The sequence below is a fragment of the Schistocerca serialis genome, chromosome 4 (genome assembly GCF_023864345.2).
Source record: "Schistocerca serialis cubense isolate TAMUIC-IGC-003099 chromosome 4, iqSchSeri2.2, whole genome shotgun sequence".
NCBI lineage: Eukaryota > Metazoa > Arthropoda > Insecta > Orthoptera > Acrididae > Schistocerca > Schistocerca serialis.
This window is the reverse complement of record NC_064641.1, coordinates 409210195-409233174: the sequence shown is the minus strand read 5'-3', so window position 1 is coordinate 409233174 and position 22980 is coordinate 409210195. Positions and strand designations below refer to the sequence as shown.

The 22980-nt window shown below is 41.3% G+C and overlaps 1 protein-coding gene across 1 annotated transcript in view; it reads right to left on the bottom strand.

Annotated features, from left to right (window-relative positions):
- Window positions 1–22980, bottom strand: part of LOC126474494 (UDP-glucosyltransferase 2-like) — a 105469-nt gene that overhangs the window by 44182 nt on the left and 38307 nt on the right. The gene's annotated exons all lie outside the window — the stretch shown is intronic.

Here is a 22980-nt window from a genome sequence, read left to right as displayed (position 1 = left end):
TATGAGAGTGGAACAAATACTATTCACCAGTGGCTACAATCGTTAAAAGATGTCTCAATAGGATCCAACACAAGTATGGAGAGACTTGATTCCAAATGGCAGACACGATTTCTACCAGAAAGTGATACATTATCAGCGACTCTTTTGTGTGCCTGAAGAACCAAGACCGCTTTTTATGCAGGTTGATCGTAACATAGTCACTGTGATCATGTTTTTAATTGTGCAGTCGTTACGCATAATATACGTTGCCGGCGGTAGAATCCTTTTGTGGTCACCTTCAAATGTCGGTTCTCAGTAGTGTTCCTCGAAAATAAAATCGTGTTCCCTCCAGGGACTCCTATTTGAACCACGTGTTGAGTGTAATCCGACTACCGAAAAAGAAATATTACTCGCCATCGAAGTGGCTCTCACTATCAATTTGATTAATCAGTCCATCAATTTGATGTCAGTGACACGCTGCCAGGCGGGTATAGGTGATGGCTAGGGCACCACGGATATGACTTTTTTCGTTGCAGCCGTGTCTTTAATTATATTTCAGCTGGCCACCTATTTAGATAGAGAGGACCATCGTAATAAAATCAGATTTATTACCGAATTTATAAAGTGATACATAGTATAAAACCTATACTTACTTCTCTGTGCTGTTGCCTTAAGAGACTTCGTATGGTGGCGGGACATTTGGTTGCTTTAAGAGAGAGTTCGAAAGTGAGGAGGCATCCTGTGACGGTGATAGATCCTAGCACTCTGACATGAGCCAAAAATGAGTTTAATATTCTAGTCCTGTGCTGCATGACGTGACAGATAAGGAAAGATTTCTTTAAGTGATAAAAGAATACTTAGACGGAATACAGCCTATGCCATAGTCCTGTACAGGATTTCCACAATAAGTAACGATACTTTAGCGACATGGAAAGAGTATATTGTCCGATTTCTTCTGTATGTATACACTTACATAAGCGGGAGAAATCTACATTTCGCTTGAGAAACTCGAGGTGAATGATCAACAATTTGAACTGGTTGGTTTACGTTGGGGTGGAGTTGTTTAGAACTACTGTATACCTCCAAGGGGCAGCTGCTTAATCCGCAGTGCACCGCGGTTGCTTCCAAGGGTGGTCAGGAGGAGTCGGCAACTGGAAGTAACGGATTAGCTCAGCCTTTGACGGGTACAAAGAATGCGCTTACCTGTGTGATCTTTCCCGCGGCAACGAAGGCTGGCGAAGTTACCAGTGGGCTGGGTGAGCGCGGCAGAAGCGGATGTGTGTGTATTCTGTGAGAGAAGATTCAAAATGATGGACGTTCGCACTGGACATAGTAATAACATCTGAATTACTACTACTCCAATCACCCCCAGATGCCCTCCATAGCCAAGAGTGGTACACTCTGACGTACACGGACGTCCACAACTGTGGCTGTGGCAGTAGTTTCCTCCAGTCCTTGAACGTTGGTGCAGGAGGAATTTGAGGGGGTTGGTGAGCTTCGTTGGACTTCTGGGAGGTGAGTGCACGGGATGTGTGAGTGTTTTCAGCTGCCTCAGACATCTACCAAACGGCAGCTAGTGCTACAGACTGATTCTTAGTTTAAGTCAGTCGTGTTTAGCGCTGATCAATAAACTGCAGTGGACACTGTCTTGCATTTGTATTTGTTGTTGTCGCTATCCTATCATGCAGTAGGCATCCAACTTTCCGAGTGTAGCAGAGAGAACCAATTTAGGAATTCTACACACATTTAAAAACCCAATCGCGACGTAAAATTCCCAATTGATCAGTTTATTGTTTCCAATAGTTGCATTGCATACGTGCATGCGTTAAGGTGTGGGTGCATCTCCCAGCTCGTGCAGGCGGAAACTACACTATAGCCAGCAAACAGCGAGCGTGTTGCAATCACTAGTTTGTGTGATGGGTAGAATTCTTTTCTTTATCAGATATGTTTAGTGGATCATTGTGGTGGAGGAGGCTGATTGTGCTCTCAAGTGCTGGTGCATACAAGACCTCGGATAAATTTAGCGCTACGATCTATTTGTGGTGGAAATTTGATTACTTCATTTCTAATGTTTGTGTGTGATACTCAAATGTTGTAACGAAGTTTCATTATGAAGATGGAGCATCATAATGTAGAGGTGAGTGTTTCAAGCGATCTATTTGACTCCTATGAACTGTTAAATAATTTATTTGAGAGAGTAGTGCAAGTGACTTATTTAACTGTACTTTTGATATCTAAATTGCATCAGCTCTTTCTTTGTCTCCAGCATTAGCCAATAGGGACACTGTATCCTGAGGAGAGATGCAAACCTCCGTCAGCGTGTTTCGAGACGTTGGTTCACACAATCCGGGAGTGGCCCCTTGAGAAAGACAAAGACAGGAAGCGAGTCTGGAATTTTCTGATCAACAGAATGTCACTACTTGATGCTTCATTTGGGGGCGCAAGGTCAAAGGAGGCCGATATGTGGTCGGCGGTATTTAGTAAAGTGATCTGTAATTAGGACATTGGGCGGATTTGACCTTAGCTGCGGTGCCCTGCGATAGAGACACGCACAGGAGACCCCTAACGCTGGATACTATACTGCACTTCATTCCATTCATGATCTGTAGACCCCTTTTGCAGCGTTTATCTGTCAGTGCAATATGACTGCTCTATATTTCTCGATCTGTACTAAATAGTTTAGCACTGAGATTCTAGTAATTTCTCTGTTTGGAGGAAGTGACGGTGGGTTTCGAAATATGTCATGAACTTTTAGATATGTAACTGTTATGATTTTTCCATCTGTGCTTAGACACCATTGCGCTTCCAAAAGTAAGGAAAATGAATAATACGAGCCTTGACATCCCTGACTCCGGCAGAAATTAAAGTAAATCTACTCAGCGTTTACAAAAGCGCTATCGAATTTCTGACAAATCCTTTCAATAAACTACATTCCATACATCATCTTCTGTCCTGTAAATTGTTTAAATAAACAATATTCCATGCACTGCAGTCAATTTCCTAACAAATTCTACAACCAAATAAATAAACTATATTCCAAACATCACCTTGTACCTTTTGTTTAAATAAACAGTGGTCCACACATTGTCTAAATTGTGTAAACAATATTCCATAAACTGCAATCGATTTTCTGACAAATTCCTTAACTGAATTTGGGGGCGCTGTAGTGGGACGCGAAATTGAAGCGTCACCCATCCACCAGTGTCAGACCAGTTCGCAGGTGAATATAAATTTAATTTAGTGTTTTGTTTATGTATTTTTGTAATCTTTGTAATTTTTGTGAATTATCTAAAGTTTTGTATTTATTTTTTTATATTTCATGTACGGAGAGGGCGGCGCAACGAACGGAGACAGCATCTTCACTGCCGGGGCCAGAGAGAAAATTGCTGGCTACTATACGTCGCGGGTCGACAGCCAAAGAGCAACAGAAGATCCTGAAACCGAGTTGTTGCGTCGTGCTTCTAAAAACTGAAAAAATAAGAATTTGTAATGTTTCTACAACAATGATATTATAGAAAGTTTAATCATGTTGTAAATAGTCAGTCCCATCTTGTCAAGGCTCAGGTTCACGTCTATATGTAGGAAGATAATAAACTAGTGGATACTGCTAAAGTTAAAATAAGTGTTCCGAGAATTTATTTATGAAGAATTATGTGAATGAATTGATTATTAATTTTGACAACGTTCATCGCGAGTTTGAATCTGGAAAGTTTATTCAATGTGGTTCTAATATTTGTCGAGTCAGATAACTTGCATTAATATAATTTCTGAGAAGAAACAAAACGACATCTAAATTGAAAAGGTTTGCAGAAACAAATTGGACTGAGTGACGAAATTCTGCGCATACGACTCAAATGATGATGTTTTACAGTTTCGTTCAAGAACCATTCAGAGACAATTTAAAAAGAATTTAAATAATTTTGAAGTGTGTTGTAACTGACGTAGGTGACGAAGTCTGCACATGGTCATATGTCAAAAGAAAATCATTTATACAAAACTTGCGTCGTTACACTACATCGTGGCGACCTTATAAACAGGACTTGTGTGCAACTAAGACACACATGTACGAACCAAAACATCAAGAGTCCTTCGGAAGTCAACACGAGTTTTCGTGGAGCCTTCACCAGCCAGCGGCGACTTCGCGGGTGTGGGCATCTGACGGAGCGCAGCCAAGCAGTACGGTCGCGTAGTTATTCCACGAGAAGGTGCATGTGTTGGGCAGCAGCTGAATGCTGCAAACCCAGACAACCTTTTTTTCCCTAAACTAACAGGCCCAGTACGTCCGCTGGGGGGCGTTCTTCCAGCTGGTATTAGAGTTGTTGCTGAGGGCTTCGCCTGTCGACGGTGGGGCCGGGCGTAGTCGCAGCCAGTGGCGTCTCCGGTATCGACTCAGCGTCCTGCCGGTTGCGGAAGCGGGGTCGCAGCATCTCAGCGGTTGCATCAACGGCTGTTACTTCTGCAGCCCATAGCAGCACACTGATCACCAAGAACTAAAACCTACTATATTAGCGTCCGGTGAGTCTGTTTTAAGTTGGAAGTGGAGTGTTGTACATAGGAAGTGTGTTTTATAGGATTGTTGATTACAAGTCTGCGTGTGTAACTAGTTAATATCTTACAATAATGTCGGGAAGTGAAATGTCAGACGAAGAGCAATCCGTGTCCGATAGGAGCATGAGATCCCTTTTTAGGGCGATCGCTAAATTAAAACAATCTAACGAAGAATCTACTGCTAGACTAAAAGAGGAACTAAAACAGGAATTAAAACCGGAGCTAACAAAATCTACAGACAGGTTACAGGAACATCTTAATGAAACCGGTCGAGAATTAAGTGATAAAATAGAGGCTTCTGAAGTTGAAATGCAGGAAAAACTAGTAGGACTTAGTAATAAGATTGCTGATAATTGTAAAAGGTTAGAAGAACATATCCAGGAATCGCGTGAGGAAAAAGCTCGCATGCGAAATGATATTACTGACTTAACCAAGAGACTAGATAATGTCAATGTCTTAGTTGTAAATGAAATAGAGAAAAATAATGATAAGTTACGAGATGAATTTCCTATTCAAACAGAAACTGTCCGTAGAGAATTATTAGAATCTATTAAAGAGGTTTCTACCAAACCTGTAGAGATTTCTTTAATAGATAATGTAGAATTAGAGACATTAACTCATCGAGTAGAAAAAATTAAATAGAAAACATGAAATTTTTTATAACCGAAATATGCAGTAACCTTGAGACTTCCAAAGATAATAACATTGACGAAGGTACAGAGCGTTCACATCGTGAACACAGTGAAAAATCGATATTAGCTAACCGTGTATCCAATACAGAAATGCGAATACAGGAAATTACTAAACGGTTATCGGAATTAGATAATAATGAAAACATTTCAAGTAGTAGGGGTAATACTGTAATCAGAGACAACAGTCGCATCGTGTTTGCTAGCTCGGACGACAACAATACAAATAAAGAAATCACGGCAAGCAAATCCGACGCAACTCCGTCTCTGCAATCTAAACAAAATCCAACTATGTCTCTCGCAGAATGTTGGGATGATATAACGACAAATTCAAATGTAGCAAGTCGATTTCCTGTATTCAAACCAGGAGGCGAACTTCACCCTACAATCTTCATAAACGCTTTTGAAACTTCATTATCTCCTAAATGGAGTAATGAAAAACGGATTCAATTTGTAATAGGACATTTAGAAGCAGAAGCTGCAGAATGGGCAGTACTGCATACAACTGAATTTAGGGACTGGGATGATTTTGTTAAGCAGTTTAAACAAAATTATTGGTCGAGAGGAAAACAACAACACTTAACCTTAGAGTTGTTAGACCCTCCTCCTTATTCTAAACGGTGGAGAGGTTATAGGAATTACTTCGAATGGCATTTAAACCGTGCTAAATTAATTGGAGAATCAATTATTGAAAGTCATCTAATACGAGTCCTAATTAGTAGGTTACCGTATTATGTAAAGGAAAGAAAAATGTTATTCTACGAATTGTCCATCCGAACGAGAAAAGGAGATCGTGTATTAGTACGATCTCATCCTAAAGGTTCGAAGATCAATAGGGAATGTAGAAAATTCTTCTTTATCTTTGAAGATCCATATGTTGTACATAGGATTGTACATCCCAAAGCGTTACTTCTTATGGAACCTTCATCAGGTGTAATTAAAGGATTGTATAGTGTCGATCAAATTAAACCGTTCATTCCTAAATAAGTTAATATTTATTATATGTTACATATGGACGAGCGTTCATAGTTTATTCATGTGAAGTTTTTCGTGATAGTTACATGTTATTTTAAAGAAATGACAGGAAGTTTAAACAAGTGTTCTACAATAATCTACCGGTACTTCAAAAAGGGAAAAGATAACTAAAAGGGGATATATATGGAAGAAACTTTTGTTATTAGGTCAGAAGGAATTTTGTATATATTATATTTACTCGGATAGTAGGAAACAAAGGGGATGGTTAATAATTTTAGGGACCATGGGCGTCGGGAGCTATATGGCTCACGAGAAAATAGCAGAGTGCCTTTAATAAATATTTGTAATAGTGTTAATGTATAACACACCAAACGGGACTCTCTCGCTTGTTTCTCCTAAATAAATTGCCATTACCCAACAAAGTGTCCGAAGGTAAAGAAAGCCGTGCCGAGATTCTAAAGAAAGTTTTGCTTGATTTCTTCTTGACCTCAGGCATAAATAAAGCATTAGGGAAAAGAACGACGTAAAGTAAATAGTACTATTAGTTATTGTTAGAAACTTATTAATATACATTTTAGAAAGAATAACTCTAGTAAATGAATAAAACTGAAACTAACCTATCACAATTTGAACGCTCTGTCCTAATGTAACAACGTTAAAGAACGTACTAAATTATTATTTACTAGCAACTAGTGAATTAAAAGGAGTAATCTCCAGATATTCGGTTGTCAATTACCATAATAGCAATTAAAAGTAAGTGATAAATAGTCAGAACAATATTGTCATAAACGGATTGAATATATCTAAGAGCAAGGACTTTAGATTACGGAAAATGTGAGAAAAATGTTTAATATTAACAGTTAAATATTGTATATAGAAGAAGTTTTATTTTCGGTTAAAACCTAACAAACTGAGCTTGTGGGTGGGGTATGTAGGGGGACGCGAAATTGAAGCGTCACCCATCCACCAGTGTCAGCCCAGTTTGCAGGTGAATATAAATTTAATTTAGTGTTTTGTTTATGTATTTTTGTAATCTTTGTAATTGTTGTGAATTATCTAAAGTTTAGTATTTATTTTTTTATGTTTCATGTACGGAGAGGGCGGCGCAACGAACGGAGACAGCATCTACACTGCCGGGGCCAGAGAGAAAATTGCTGGCCACTATACGTCGCGGGTCGACAGCCAAAGAGCAACAGAAGATCCTGAAACCGAGTTGTTGCGTCGTGCTTCTAAAAACTGAAAAAATAAGAATTTGTAATGTTTCTACAACAATGATGTTATAGAAAGTTTAATCATGTTGTAAATAGTCAGTCCTGTCTTGTCAAGGCTCAGGTTCACGTCTATATGTAGGAAGATAATAAACTAGTGGATACTGCTTAAGTTAAAATCCGTGTTCCGAGAATTTATTTATGAAGAATTACGGGAATGAATTGATTATTAATTTTGACAACGTTCATCGCGAGTTTGAATCAGGAAAGTTTATTCAATGTGGTTCTAATATTTGTTGAATCAGATAACTTGCATTAATACAATTTCTGAGAAGAAACAAAACGACATCTAAATTGAAAAGGTTTGCAGAAACAAATTGGACTGAGTGACGAAATTCTGCGCATACGACTCAAATGATGATGTTTTACAGTTTCGTTCAAGAACCATTCAGAGACAATTTAAAAAGAATTTAAATAATTTTGAAGTGTGTTGTAACTGACGTAGGTGACGAAGTCTGCACATAGTCATAAGTCAAAAGAAAATCATTTATACAAAACTTGCGTCGTTACACTACAGCGCAAGGTCAAAGGAGGCCGACATGTGGTCTGTGGTCGGCGGTATTTAGTAACGTGATCAGTAATTAGGACATTGGGCGGATCTGACCTTTGCTGCGGTGCCCTGACGATAGAGACACTCACAGCAGACCCCAAACGGTTTAAATAAATAATATTCCACACATTTTCTAAATCATATAATTTGTATTTCATACACTGCAATCGATTTCTCTCCGAATGAACGACCAACAGAATCATTTCGCAGCCAATTTCTGGGAGGGGGAGAGGAGGGGGAGGACTGTGGGGTTTGCCATATCGTGGATTTAATTATGTGATCTATTTAATTAATTAATCAATCAAATTAATATTAAAAGTGTGCTTGTATCAGTGAGGAAATTCCCTGAGGGTTGGGGTTGGAGGAGGTGAGGGGCAGGATAAGGAGGAGGAGGAGGAGGGGTGAGGGAATGGTAGGTTCAGGATCTGTCAATGAAAAGGATGGATTAACCCTTCGGTCTCAATTCTCTTAGCATAACAATAGATTAACGACGTGCCAATCAAAAGAGAACGATAGATTTGGCCTTGAATGAATACTTGCCCCTGATGTAGGCAACCCCAACCCGAAATGTGCGCTCATGCCCCCCCCCCCCCCAATCCCTTGTCGCACTACTTGTAGGTCGGTGTCAAGATTATATTTTTTTGTATTTTTGCATTTGGAGGAGGAAGTTAGTGAAAAAAATCTTGTGCGAAGATCCCGCTGCAACGAGAAACGCCTTTATTTTAATTATGTCCAGCCCAACTCTTGTGTTATGTCCATAACACTGTCTGCTCTGTTTCCCGATAGTACAAAATGTGCTGCTCTCTTTGAACTCATTCCTATGTGCTCTGTCAGCCCTATCTGGTAAGGATCCTACACTGTGCAGCAGTACTCCAAAACAGGATGGACAAATGTAGTGTAGGCAGTTCTTTAGTAGATCTGTTGTATCTTATAAGTGTTGTCCCAAGAAGACGGAGTCTTTGGTTTGTCTTCCCCACAATATTTTGTATACATTTTTTCCCATTTAAGTTGTTTGTAATTATAGTTCCTAGGTATTTAGCTGAATTTATGGCCTATAGATTTGATTGCTGTATCGTATAACCGAAGTTTAACGGCTTCCTTTTAGCACTCGTCTGAATGACCTTACATTTTTCATTATTTAGGGTCAATTGCCAGTTTTCGTGCCATACATACAGGGTGATCGGAAATTCCCGTTACAGACTTCTAGGACTTGTAGAAGGGAGTGCGTGGTGGTAGTGTGGACAAAAACGAGAAAAAATGTTCAATAAACGTGGGCTCTAAATTGCATACCTGAGGAGCTATGACCATTCGTTCATCTTCGCTAATGTGAAACACATCTCCTCTACTGAGCAAGTGTATTCATAGCTGTTAAGGTACGTACTTTAGAACGCACGTTTACTGGACATTTTTTCTCGTTTTTGCCCACACTACCACCACTGAAAGTTACCACTTTTCGCAACACAAGAACCGGTACATGTATTCAACTGTCAGATGTATCAGAACGGTTTTCGTTTATAACTTTCGACTCGTTCGTTTCCGGTACAGGGATCCTTACTTAAAATTAATACATTTATTGTTCTCCATCATCCTAGAAAGTCTGTAACATCATCACGGAATCACGCGGTGTATACGTACAGACGCACGCGCCTATAATTTTGACGCTCTGTAGTCTCGTCGGATGTCGTTTCCGGACATGGATTCCTATTCCAAATACGATGTACTCACTCCCCTCTACAAGTCCTAGAAGTCTGTAACGGGAATTTCCGACCACCCTGTATATCTTTTATAAACCGTTTTGAAATTTGTTTTGATCTTCTGATGACTTTACTAGACCATAAAGGGCAGCATCATTTGCAAACAACCTAAGAGTGCTCCTCTTATTGTCTCCTACATCGTTTATACAGATAAGGAACATCAGAAGGCCTGTAACACGTCTGTTTTACTCGATGACTTTCCGTCGGTTACAACGAACTATACCTGTCTGACAGGAAATAACGAATACAGTAGCATAACTGAGACAATATTCCATAAGCACGAAGTTTGATTACAAGCAGCTTATGAGGAACGGTGTCAAGAGTTCTCTGGACATAAGAAACACGGAATCAATTTGAAATACCTTGTCGATAGCACCCAACACTTCGCGTGAGTGCTTCACAAAAGTGATGTTTTCTAAACCTGCGTTGACTGTGTGTCAACAGACCATTCTCTTCCAAGCAATTCATACTGTGCAATACATTGTATGATCCATAATCCTCCTGCATATCGACGTTAATGATATGGGCTTGTAATTTAGTAGATTACTCTTATTGCCTTTCTTGAATATTGGTGTGATCTGCACAACTTTCTAATCTCTGGATACGAATCTTTCGTCGGGCGAGCAGTTGTATATGATTGTTAAATATCGAGTTACTGTGTCAGCATGCTCTGAAGGGACATAATTGGTATGCATACTGGAGAGGACGACTTGCATTTATTAACCCATTACTGGCCATTGTCCCTTTTTTGGGACGCATATATTTTACTTATTTCTACGTAAGCAATGGAGCTTTTAGCCTTCATTGTTGGACCTGTAGATTCAAGTAACTGCTATAATGCCTGTAAATGTAAAATTAATTTTTTCTAAGTACTTCACGCCAGGAAAATTATAAACTTGCCGATTTTTTGTTCCTGCACTTGGCAGCACTATATGTTTGCTGGTAGTTCCTGCACGACAATGAGCTGTGATTTAGTTGTGTGGGCGTGTTTGTTATGAATATATGGATGTCCGTGTAAGATTAAGTATACTTCAGATTTTTTCAAGTAAGTGCAACATAGATGTATTTTATGCGTCCCAATAATGGGACAATGGTATGTTACACTATCATTTATTGTTGATGTGCCCTATTCTTGTATACATGTATTATACAAAGAAGAATTGCATTTTGCGTTCTTTATATCTGCTTTTATTCATATTCTATTCGCATTTTAGGGTTCCAACAGGATAAAAACATGCCGCGTGGACTTACACTTGAAGAAATTCTAGCCGAACTGGAGAACCATCAAGAGAGTGACTATGAAGATGATGACGTACAATTGGCGATTACTCCACCCAATGCAGATGTAATAACAGATGAAGAAGACATTGACGAAAATGTACTGAACTATGAGTCTGTTGTACAAGATGTAGCTGGTACATCAGAGCTCATAACCAGCTGAGACGAAGCTAATGTTACAGTTGTGCCTGAAGAAGCCAAAAGACGGAAAGCATTAGGAGATGGAGCAGAAAGTGGTACGTTATCTACAAAAAAATATAAATGAAAGTGGTATAAACGTCAGCCAACGTACACAAACACTAATGAACCAGGGAAGAGCAACGAACATTATGTTGTGGAATATCTAGCAAATAAGACAGTGCCCCAGGTGTTCGAGGATTTTTTTTTCTGAGAAACTAATGGATACTATTATTGAACAAAGCGAAAACTATGCTTGCCAACATAACAAAATAAATTTTCTGCCAACCAAAGAAGAACTAAAATCATTTATTGGCATAGTACTTCTGAGTGGTTATCATAAGCTTCCCCATGAGAATATGTACTGGGAACAGGCGCTTGGTGTCGGCGTTCCTTTAGTCTTCAACTCCATGTCAAGAAATAGGTTTCGGGAAATAAAGAGATTCATTCATCTCAATGACAACTCCAGAATAGACAGAAACGGCAAGATGTACAAACTGAGGTTGTTCTTTGAAATGTTGAAAAAGGAATTTGGTAAATTTGGCGTATTACATTCAGAGCTGTCAATTGATGAAATGATGGTACGTTAATATGGCAAACATTCAGCTAAAATGTTTCTATGGGGAAAGCCTATCAAATTTGGATATAAAATTTGGTGTCTTACAAGTTCCAATGGTTTTCTTTATAATTTTTCGCCATACTGTGCCAAGACTGACAACAAACAGGAAACTTAAGATGCAAGGGTAATCAATGAACTAACCAGCATGACTCCAGAATCAGAGTATCCGAATTATAAGCTTTTCTTTGACAACTTTCTCACCAGTGTTGCACACTGATCACACTCGGAAAGAGTAAAATTAATGCTACGGGCACAATAAGAGAGATCCAAACTATTGCATGTCCTTTGATTGACACGAAAAGAATGGCAAAAGAAAAGGAACGAGGAATCTATGACTACATGTTTGACAAAGAGAACGAAGTTCTGGTTGTGAAATGGAGTGACGACAAACCAGTATGTGTAGCGACAAATTACAGTACTATTACTTCTCTGAGTTCTACTAAAAGATACTCACGGGCAAAGAAAAAGGAAATATCTGTTATAATTTCACATCTCATTGAAGAATACAATGCCCATATGGGCGGCGTAGATCTACTGGAAAAGCAGATATCACTTTATAGGATGAAGATAAGGTCAAAGAAATGGTGGTGGCCATTATTCACACAGATGATAGATATCTGCGTAGTAAACACATGGCGTGCATACCAAATTGCTAACTCTAATGAGAAGCTCTGACTTTCGGATGTCCTACAGAGATTAGTGATGTTTTACCTATCAAAGAAAACAGGATCAGTACCAAAACGCAGAGGACGACTAGGAAGTAAATTGATGGGAGGACGGGTGAGCACAGATGTACGACTAGATCCAGGAAATCATTTCATTGTGCCAAGTAAAACACAGAAGAGATGTGCTTACTACAAGAAAAAAAACAACAAAAATTTGTGATAGGTGCAATGTTGATGTACGCGACAAATGGTTTGCTTCATTTCATACTGAATAGACATTCAATAATATTAAAACATTCTTTATTTATTGTTTGTGTTGTTTCTTACAATATTATGGATGGAGAATAAGGATGTGAATTTGGATAGCGCAAATGGCCAATGTCCCAAAAATGGGACGGTCTGTAGTTTTTGTTCTAATAAACTGAAAATTTTCAAAATAACTTTTTATACACTTAATCACTTAATGTAACATATTTATGCATAAAAGTTTGCAAAAAATGATCCGATAGAGTTTTGGCCAGTAATGGGTTAAGTGTCTGAAGCTGCTCCATTACTCCGAAGATACCTCCTTCTAAGTTACTCATGTTGGGAGCTGCTCTTGAATCGAATGCTGGAATATTTACTTCATTTTCTTAGGTGAAGGAATTTCTGAAGGCTGTATTTAGTAACTGTCATTGATAGTATTTCCTGCTCTTATAGCGCAGGGAAGGCATTGATTGTGTCTTGCCGCTACCATACTTTACATACGAGCAGAATCTCTTTGGATTTTCTGCCAGGTTTCAAAACAAAGTATCATTACAGAAACTATTATAAGCCCCTCGCAATGAAACCTGCGCTAAATTTCGAGCTTTTGTAAATTATCTCCAATCTTGTAGATAGGCATTAGTTTAAATTTTAAATCCTTTTTTCGTTGTGTCTACAACAGTGTTCTAACCTGCTATGTGTACCGTAATTATTTGGTTTAAATCTCTCAATTGCTTTCAGTACTACTTCTCTGAGTTCAAGGTACATCTGGTCTACGCTTGCGTTGTTAATTAGGAAACAGTGGAGATCGTTTGTCATGAAGGTATCAAGCGAAATTTTATGTGATTTTTTGAATAGATTAATTTTTCATTCGTTCTCGGAGTATTTGGGAGTTACAGTATTCAGTCTCGCAACGACAATCCTGTGTTCAATAATCCCTGTATCCGTTCTGATGTATGTTATTAGCTCAGGATTTTTTGTTGCTAAGAGGTCATCAAGTGCTTTTTCACAATATTCATGAGCTAACTGCTCGAAATAATTTTCAGAAAATGCGTTTAGCACAATTTTGGATAATTTTTATGCCTACCTCCGGATTTAAACGTGTATTTTCGCCAACATATCGAGGGTAAATTGAATTCGCCAGTATTTATAATTGTAAGAGTCGGGTACATTTTTGAAATTAGACTCAAGTTTTCTTTCAACCTTTCAGCAATTGGGAGGTCGGTAAAACGATCCTATTATTGTTTTATTCATGTTGACGAGAATGACATCTACCCATACTAATTCATAGAAACTATCTATTTTAATTTCAGCACAAGATAAACTGCTTCTAACAGCTTCAATCACGCCACCGCCAACTGTATTTAGCCCATTCCTTTTTAACACCGTTAGATCTCTCGCAAAAATTGCAGTCGAACTTATTTCCATCTTTAGCCAGCTTTCAGTGCCTACAACGTCCGCCTGCTTAGCTGGGTGGTAACGCGCTCTCCTCCCATGCAAGCAGGCTCGGGTTCAATTCCCGGCTGGGTTGGAGATTTTCTCCGACTGGGGCTTGGGAGTTGTGATGTCCACATCATCATTTCATCCTCATCACCGGCGCGCAAGTTGCCCCATGTGGCGTCGAATGAAATAAGACTTGCACTTGGCGGCCGAACTTCCCCGAATAGGGGCCTACCGGCCAACGATGCCATACGCTCATTTCCATTTTCAGTGTCTATAACGATTAGAGTAACAGTGCTTTCCACTAGCGCTTGGAGCTCTGTTACTTTCCCACCACAATCGCCACAATTTACGTTATACCAATGGTTCCTAGATCTACGTTCTTCCAGTGTTCGACCTGGATGCGTGAGGAAATGGCCGCAGTAGGCGAAGAGCTGTATGCGCTTTTGGCTGCGGTCAGCCACCTTCACACGGCTGGCAGGAGGTGCAGCAGAGACAGACATCTGGCGTTTCGCAAGGGACTCCCCACGGGTTACGCTGCCAAAGAGTCTCCTAGTGTACACCATGCGGTAGATCCGCCCTCACATTACGGTAAGTGGAGGTTGTGGCACGCGTCACTCGAGGTGGAGGGTCACTGTGGAGGCTGGGCGTCTGGTCTCGCCTCTAGACCATATTAGTGAACAGGTGGCCACTCCTTCAGCAGAGTCCAAGCAGGCACATATCGGCTAGGGTAAGTACCATTATTATCCTTCCATTGGTAAAAGATGCCGGAATAGTCACCCTTTTGGATCTCTAGAAGGGGTCTGCTAAGGAGGAGCAGACCACGAGGAAAAGATTGAATAATCAACAACAACAACAAAAAAGTGGATCAATGGCTCTGAGCACTATGGGACTTAACATCAGAAGTCTGCAGTCCCCTAGAACTTAGAACTACTTAAGTCTAACTAACCTAAGGACATCACACACATCCATTCTCGAGGCAGGATTCGAACCTGCAACCGTAGCGGTCGCGTGGTTCCAGACTGAAGCGCCTAGTACCGCTCGGCCACCCCGGCCGGCATAATCAACGAAAGTATAACATTCCACAAGTTTGGGCATGGAATGTCTAAGCCTGAACGTGGTAGGGAAGCTAGAAAATTTGAGAAAAGAAATGCAAAGGTTCAAATGGTTCAAATGGCTCTGAGCACTATGGGACTAAACTACTGTGGTCATCAGTCCCCTAGCACTTAGAACTACTTAAACCTAACTAACCTAAGGACATCACACACATCCATGCCCGAGGCAGGATTCGAACCTGCGACCGTAGCAATCGCGCGGTTCCGGACTGCTCGCCTAGAACCGCTAGACCATCGCGACCGGCTGCAAAGGTTTAATCTAGATATAGTAGGAGACAGTGAAGTGTAATGGAAAGACGACAAGGATTCCTGGTCAGATAAATATAGGATAATATCACAGCAGCAGAAATTGGTGTATCCGGAGTAGGAATCGTTATGAAAGGGAAGGTAGGCAGAGAGTGTGTTACTGCGAACAGTTCACTCATAGGGTTCTTCTTATCAGAATCGACAGCAAACCAACATCGACAGCGATAGTTCAGGTGTACATGCTGACGTCAGAAGCTGAAGATGAAGAGATAGTGAAAGTACATGGGGACATTGAAAGAATAATACAATACGTAAAGGTAGATGAAAACCTAATAGTCATGGTGGACTGGAATGCAGCGTTAGGGAAAGGAGTAGAAGAAATGGTGACAGGAGAATATGGGCTTGGGACAAAGAAAGTAATTACTAATAAACCACGGGTTACATAACGAATACCTCTGCTGGTCGACGAAAGAAGGAACTACAAAAATGTTCAGGGAAATTCAGGAATACAGTAATACGAGTCGCTGAGGAATGATATAAAGAGCTAGTACAGGGATGCTAAGACGAAATGGCTGCTCGAAAAACGTGAAGAAATCGAAAAAGATTTGATTTTCGAAAGGAGCGACTCAGCATATAGGAAACTGAAGATAACCTTCGGTGAAACTAAGGGCAAGGGTGACAACATTAAGAGTGTAACGGGAATTCCACTGTTAAATGCAGAAAAGAGAGCGGATATGTGGGAAGAGTACATTGAAGGAACGAGGGCAAAGATTTGTCGGATCTGAAAGAAGAAGAAACAGTAAACGATTTAGAAGAGATGGGGGATCCAGTATTACCACCAGAATTTAAGAGAGCTTTGGAGGACTTAAGATCAAATAAGACAGAAGGGACTGATAATATTCCATCAGAATTTCTAACATCATTGGGGAAAGGAGCAACAAAACGACTGTTAAAGTTGGTGTATAGAATGTATGAGTCTGGCGACATAACATTTGACTTTCCAAAAAATATCATCCGCACTATGCCGAAGACTGTAAAAGCTGGTAAGTGCGAGAATGTATTGCACAATCAGCTTAACAGTTCATGCATCCAAGTTTCTGTCAGAAGATATATACAGATGAATGGAAAAGAAAATTGAGGATGTGCTAGATGACGATCAGTTTCGCTTTGGAAAAGGTAAAGACACCAGAGAGGCAATTCTGACGTTGTGGTTGATAATGGAAGCAAGACTAAAGAAAAATCAAGACTCTTTCATAGGATTTGCTGACCTGCAACAGACGTTCGACAATGTGCCAGATGTTCGAAATTCCGAGAAAAAAATGTACGCTACAAGAAGAGATGGGTAATATACACTCCTGGAAATGGAAAAAAGAACACATTGACGCCGGTGTGTCAGACCCACCATACTTGCTCCGGACACTGCGAGAGGGCTGTACAAGCAATGATCACACGCACGGCACAGCGGACACACCAGGAACCGCGGTGGTGGCCGTCGAATGGCGCTAGCTGCGCAGCATTTGTGCACCGCCGCCGTCAGTGTCAGCCAGTTTGCCGTGGCATACGGAGCTCCATCGCAGTCTTTAACACTGGTAGCATGCCGCGACAGCGTGGACGTGAACCGTATGTGCAGTTGACGGACTTTGAGCGAGAGCGTATAGTGGGCATGCGGGAGGCCGGGTGGACGTACCGCCGAATTGCTCAACACGTGGGGCGTGAGGTCTCCACAGTACATCGATGTTGTCGCCAGTGGTCGGCGGAAAGTGCACGTGCCCGTCGACCTGGGACCGGACCGCAGCGACACACGGATGCACGCCAAGACCGTAGGATCCTACGCAGTGCCGTAGGGGACCGCACCGCCACTTCCCAGCAAATTAGGGACACTGTTGCTCCTGGGGTATCGGCGAGGACCATTCGCAACCGTCTCCATGAAGCTGGGCTACGGTCCCGCACACCGTTAGGCCGTCTTCCGCTCACGCCCCAACATCGTGCAGCCCGCCTCCAGTGGTGTCGCGACAGGCGTGAATGGAGGGACGAATGGAGATGTGTCGTCTTCAGCGATGAGAGTCGTTTCTGCCTTGGTGCCAATGATGGTCGTATGCGTGTTTGGCGCCGTGCAGGTTAGCGTCACAATCAGGACTGCATACGACCGAGGCACACAGGGTCAACACCCGGCATCATGGTGTGGGGAGCGATCTCCTACACTGGCCGTACACCACTGGTGATCGTCGAGGGGACACTGAATAGTGCACGGTACATCCAAACCGTCATCGAACCCATCGTTCTACCATTGCTAGACCGGCAAGGGAACTTGCTGTTCCAACAGGACAATGCACGTCCGCATGTATCCCGTGCCACCCAACGTGCTCTAGAAGGTGTAAGTCAACTACCCTGGCCAGCAAGATCTCCGGATCTGTCCCCCATTGAGCATGTTTGGGACTGGATGAAGCGTCGTCTCACGCGGTCTGCACGTCCAGCACGAATGCTGGTCCAACTGAGGCGCCAGGTGGAAATAGCATGGCAAGCCGTTCCACAGGACTACATCCAGCATCTCTACGATCGTCTCCATGGGAGAATAGCAGCCTGCATTGCTGCGAAAGGTGGATATACACTGTACTAGTGGCGACATTGTGCATGCTCTGTTGCCTGTGTCTATGTGCCTGTGGTTCTGTCAGTGTGATCATGTGATGTATCTGACCCCAGGAATGTGTCAATAAAGTTTCCCCTTCCTGGGACAATGAATTCACGGTGTTCTTATTTCAATTTCCAGGAGTGTAGATTACGTACAACAAATAAGAGGGAATAATAAGAGCGGACGACCAAGAACGAAGTGCTCTGATTAAAATGGGTGTAAGACAGGGATGCAGTCCTTCGCCTCTACTGTTCAATCTGTACATCGATGAAGCAACGATGGAAATAAAAGAAAGACTCAGGAGTGGAATTGAAATTCACGGATAAAGGATATTAATGATAGGATTCGTTGACAACAATGCTATCCTGAGTATAAGTGAAGAAGAATCTCATGATATTCTGAATGGAATGAACAGTCTAATGAGTACAGAATATGGATTGGGAGTAAATAGAAGAAATACGAAAGTAATGAGAAATAGCAGAAATGATAACAGAGACAAACTTAACGTCAGGATTGATGGTTACGAAGTAGATGAAGTTAAGGAATTCTACTATCTAGGCAGCAATATAAGCAGTGAAAGATGGGGCAAGGACATCAAAAGGAGACTAGCAGTGGCAAAAAGGACGTTCCTGGCCAAGAGAAGTCTACTTGTATCAAATATAGGCCTTAATTTGAGTATGAAATTTCTGAGAATGTACGTTTGGAGCACAGCGTTGTATGTTAGTTGCCTTTAGAAACCTATTAGTGTAAGCCTAAATTGGTATAAATTACAAGCATGTAACTTGAATAGTACATGAGTTATTGGAGGTCAAAGTGGCCGATTACCATCGATGGCATCAGGCCTTAAGTACTGCACAGTTACACTATAAACGGTAGCAGCATGCTTATAGATATACTTATTCATCTATGTCTTTGTTTATATCCGATATATACTATTCATGAAGAAACTGGTTAAATGTTTACTGTGTTTTAGAAAGCACAGAGACATTAGGCTACTGGAACACCTTTTGTTCTATTCCTTTGATATATGTTTATTTAATATGTTTATATATCTAATAACGTGTGTTAGAGTGTGTTTATGGTTCAGCCTTAGGAATATTTATTTCATTTCAAGTTATTTAAATGTAACTCCAGTATTTCGAATGTGTTTCATTATGTTTGTGAGTGGGCATTGGCTTGAAGACAGGGCGGGAGCGCTCTAGCCAGTCACAGCGTTCATCCCTGGGGAGGACACGAGGAAGTTATGAGCAGTGGGGAGTTCTGGAGGGTACGGCACAGGACACGGGAGTGAGGGCTCGAAGCGGACAGTACAGTGCGACGGACGCACAGTCGACGGGAAAGACTGGAGCAGTTTACGCGTGGTCGTGAGAAATAGAAATATTTTGGAGTACCGACTTGTGCTCTTGTGTGATTTTCGTGGCTTCTACAGTGAAGACGTAGTGTGCGTTTAGAAGTGAATATCTCGCGAGCTATGTTAATGTTCATAACTAATTATGTGAAGTAGGAATCTATTGTTTCCCTGTTATTCAACATATTTTATTTAATTGCTGGACCATCGACACCAATAAGTGTTTTGCAGAAATATACCGCATTCTCAAAAGTACTTCTATTATCGTGCTCATCATTCAAAGTCGTTAAGATAGTACCTACAGATTTTATTTAATTGTAGTCTTTCATTGATAAATTTATATGCTACTTCCATAATTCGCAATTGCCCAGTGATAGAAACCTTCGACCATTCGATTCATGTGTGTATTCTTATCGTATACTGTAGAGTCAGCAGTACTTGGCCTGTAATGCGGCAACTTCGTATTCTAGCCCCTAGACAATGAAACCAGCCAAAACTTTTAATATTTCAACTCTAAGTCGGAGGGTACGTAGTTATTGTTTGAAAACCCGCATAATGAAACATGGACTGTGGGAAAACTGGGACAGAAGAGAATCGACACATTTGAGATATGGTGCGGCAGCTGAATGGTGAAAATTAGGTGGACTAATAACGTAAGGAAAGAGGACGCTCTGTGCAGCATCGGAGAGTATAGATGTGGAAAACACTGACGACGAGAAGAGACAAGATGATAGGACATCTGTTAAGACATCAGGAGATAACTCCATCATACTAGAGGGGCTGCAGAGGGTAAAAATTGTAGAGGAGGACAGAGAGTGGAATACATCCAGCACATAATTGACGACATAGGTTGCAAGTGCTACTCTGAGATGAAGAGGTTGTCACAGGAGAGGAATTTGTGGTGGGCCGCAGCAAACAAGTCAGCAGACTGATTACTCAAAATAAAAAGAAGAAAAACTGTTTATCGGAAGTTCCAACGTCAGGCACGTTATGGAGCCCGTCAGGGAGATAGCGTTCAGGGGTGGAAGGAAAGCCAATGTCCGCTTGGTATGTCTGCCCATGGGCCTCATACGAGATGTGGCTGTAGTCTTGCCTGCGGCAATCGAGTGCGAAGAGTGCAGTGGTCTGGAAGTTGCGACTCAGACACAAATGACGCCTGTCGCATATTTTCTGGGGCCATCCTCAGTTCATACAGTTGGCTGGCGAAGGTATTGAAGGGTGCTGGACTCTCGTGCGAGGTGCAAGTAGAGCTCACAATCGGCAACATTCTTCCCAGAGTTGATTGAGGTCTTTTGAGTTCGAGCGGAGTGGAGGGTCTCAATCAAAGGCTTCGTCGACTCTGGGGCAGTCTTTTCTAGACTTGCGTTATCAGGTGGCAGTCTAGGACTCCACTTGACAGGACAGGGGCGAACTACACAATAGAAGCATCTACTAAAGTAGCAGAGTACTTGTGAAGTGCACATGCGGGTTTTCTAGTAAGGCCGTAATTTGGGATACTCTGATGAAACTCGTCAGTCGATACGCAGAAAGTGTATTCAGACCACGTTCAGAGTAATGAGACTTCGACTGTCAAAATGTTATGAGTAAATTGTCGAGTTATTCGTAACAAAGCTCACGAAATTACTGCCCTCCAGTAGAGTTCTTGGCTGAAATTATTCTTCGTATCGAGAGCTGGGTAAAACCTGAGGCAGAAACCTCTGAGATGTTTAGCGAGTCATGGAATGTATATCGGAAAGATAAACTAGACGTCAAATGACAAAAATATTGTCTCTACTGATGCCTGTGAAGTTATCTGGTGGCGTATAAAAGGTCTAGGTGGAACCAAATTAATTGCTGGATGTTTTTACCGGCCGCCTGATTCCGCTGTGACAGTTTTGGAGTCATTCAAAGAAAGTCTGTGCTAATTGGTGCATAGATACCGAGATCATGCAATAGTAGCTGGAGCGAATTTAATCGACAGAGTATAGACTGGAATTTCAATGGATTCACTGCGGAGGATATAGACAGGAAGTACTGTGAAGCACTTTTGAATACGTTTCCTGAAAACAAACTTGAACAATTAGTTCCCCAGCACACACACACAGTAGAAATATCTTGGACCTTGCAGCTACATACAAACATGTCAGATCTTGTCAATAGCGTCAGCATAGAGACGAAGGTTAGTGATCATGATGTTATTATACCAATTATGGTTACGAAAATTAGTAAACCAAGTCAAAAAGGCTAGATGAACATGTCTGATAGAAAGAGCAGATAGCATTCTTTAGCCTCTCAGACGGTCAATTGAGTTCAAACAAACTGCAAATCGTGGTCCGGAGAAGAGAACTATGTGTTTAGTAAGCGGATTAACGACGAAAAAGGCCCACCAAGATTTAACCAAGAAACTCAGAAAACGCTGAAGAAGCAAAGGCTGTTGCATTCTCATTAAAAAAAGATCACGCAAATGACGACAAGCAATGCTTAGAAGAGATTCGTGTGTCTTTCGAATGCTCCATGCACGAAGGACACAACAACCACTCGTCATATCTTAGCAAAAGATATTACCGAGAGCCCGAGAAAAATCTGGTCCTATGTAAATTCGCTAAGGGGATCTAAGGCTTCTATCCAGTCACTCATTGACCAGTCTGGTGTTGCAGTTGAAGATAACAAATCGAGAACCGAAGTTTCAAATTTCGCGTTTAAGATATGGTTGTCGAAGAAGGATCGTAAAAACATACTGTCGTTTGAACATCGAACAGATTCCTAGATGGACGACGTAGTAATAAGCGCAAATAAGTAACTGAAAGAGTTGAAAATAAATAAGTCTCCAAGTCCACATGGAGTTCCAGTTAGGTTCTACGAAGGGTACTCTACGACACTGGCCCATTACCTAGCTCGCATTTATCGCGAATCTCACGCAACAGTACGGAGTCCCAAGCGACTGGAAAAAAGTGCAGGTAACTCTTCCATACAAAAAGGGTAAAGAAAGGACCTGCAAAATCACAGACTAAATTCCTGACATCGGTTTGCTACAGAAGCCTTGAATCAGCACGAATATTTTAAATTTTCTTGAAACCGAAAAGCTTATGTCCACGCATCAATCCGGTTTCAGAAAGCATCCATCGTGCGAAACTCGACTTGCCTTATTCTGACATGGTTTAGTGTGAACTATGGATGAAGGTCAGCTGGTAGATTCCATATTTCTAGATTTCCGGCAAGCATTTCACACGGTCCACCACTGCAGATTGATGGCGAAGGTACGAGCATATGGAAGAGGTTCCCTGATATTTGAGTGGCTCGAAGACTTCCAAAGTAATACGAGTATAAACCAATAAGTTGACCTCGACGGTGAGTGTTCATCAGAGAGAAGGGTATCCTCAAGAGTACCACATAGAAGTGTGATCTCACTATCATTATTTTCTAAATACACAATCAAGCGGATATGGTGGGTAGCAATCTGCGGTTCTTTGCTGATGAT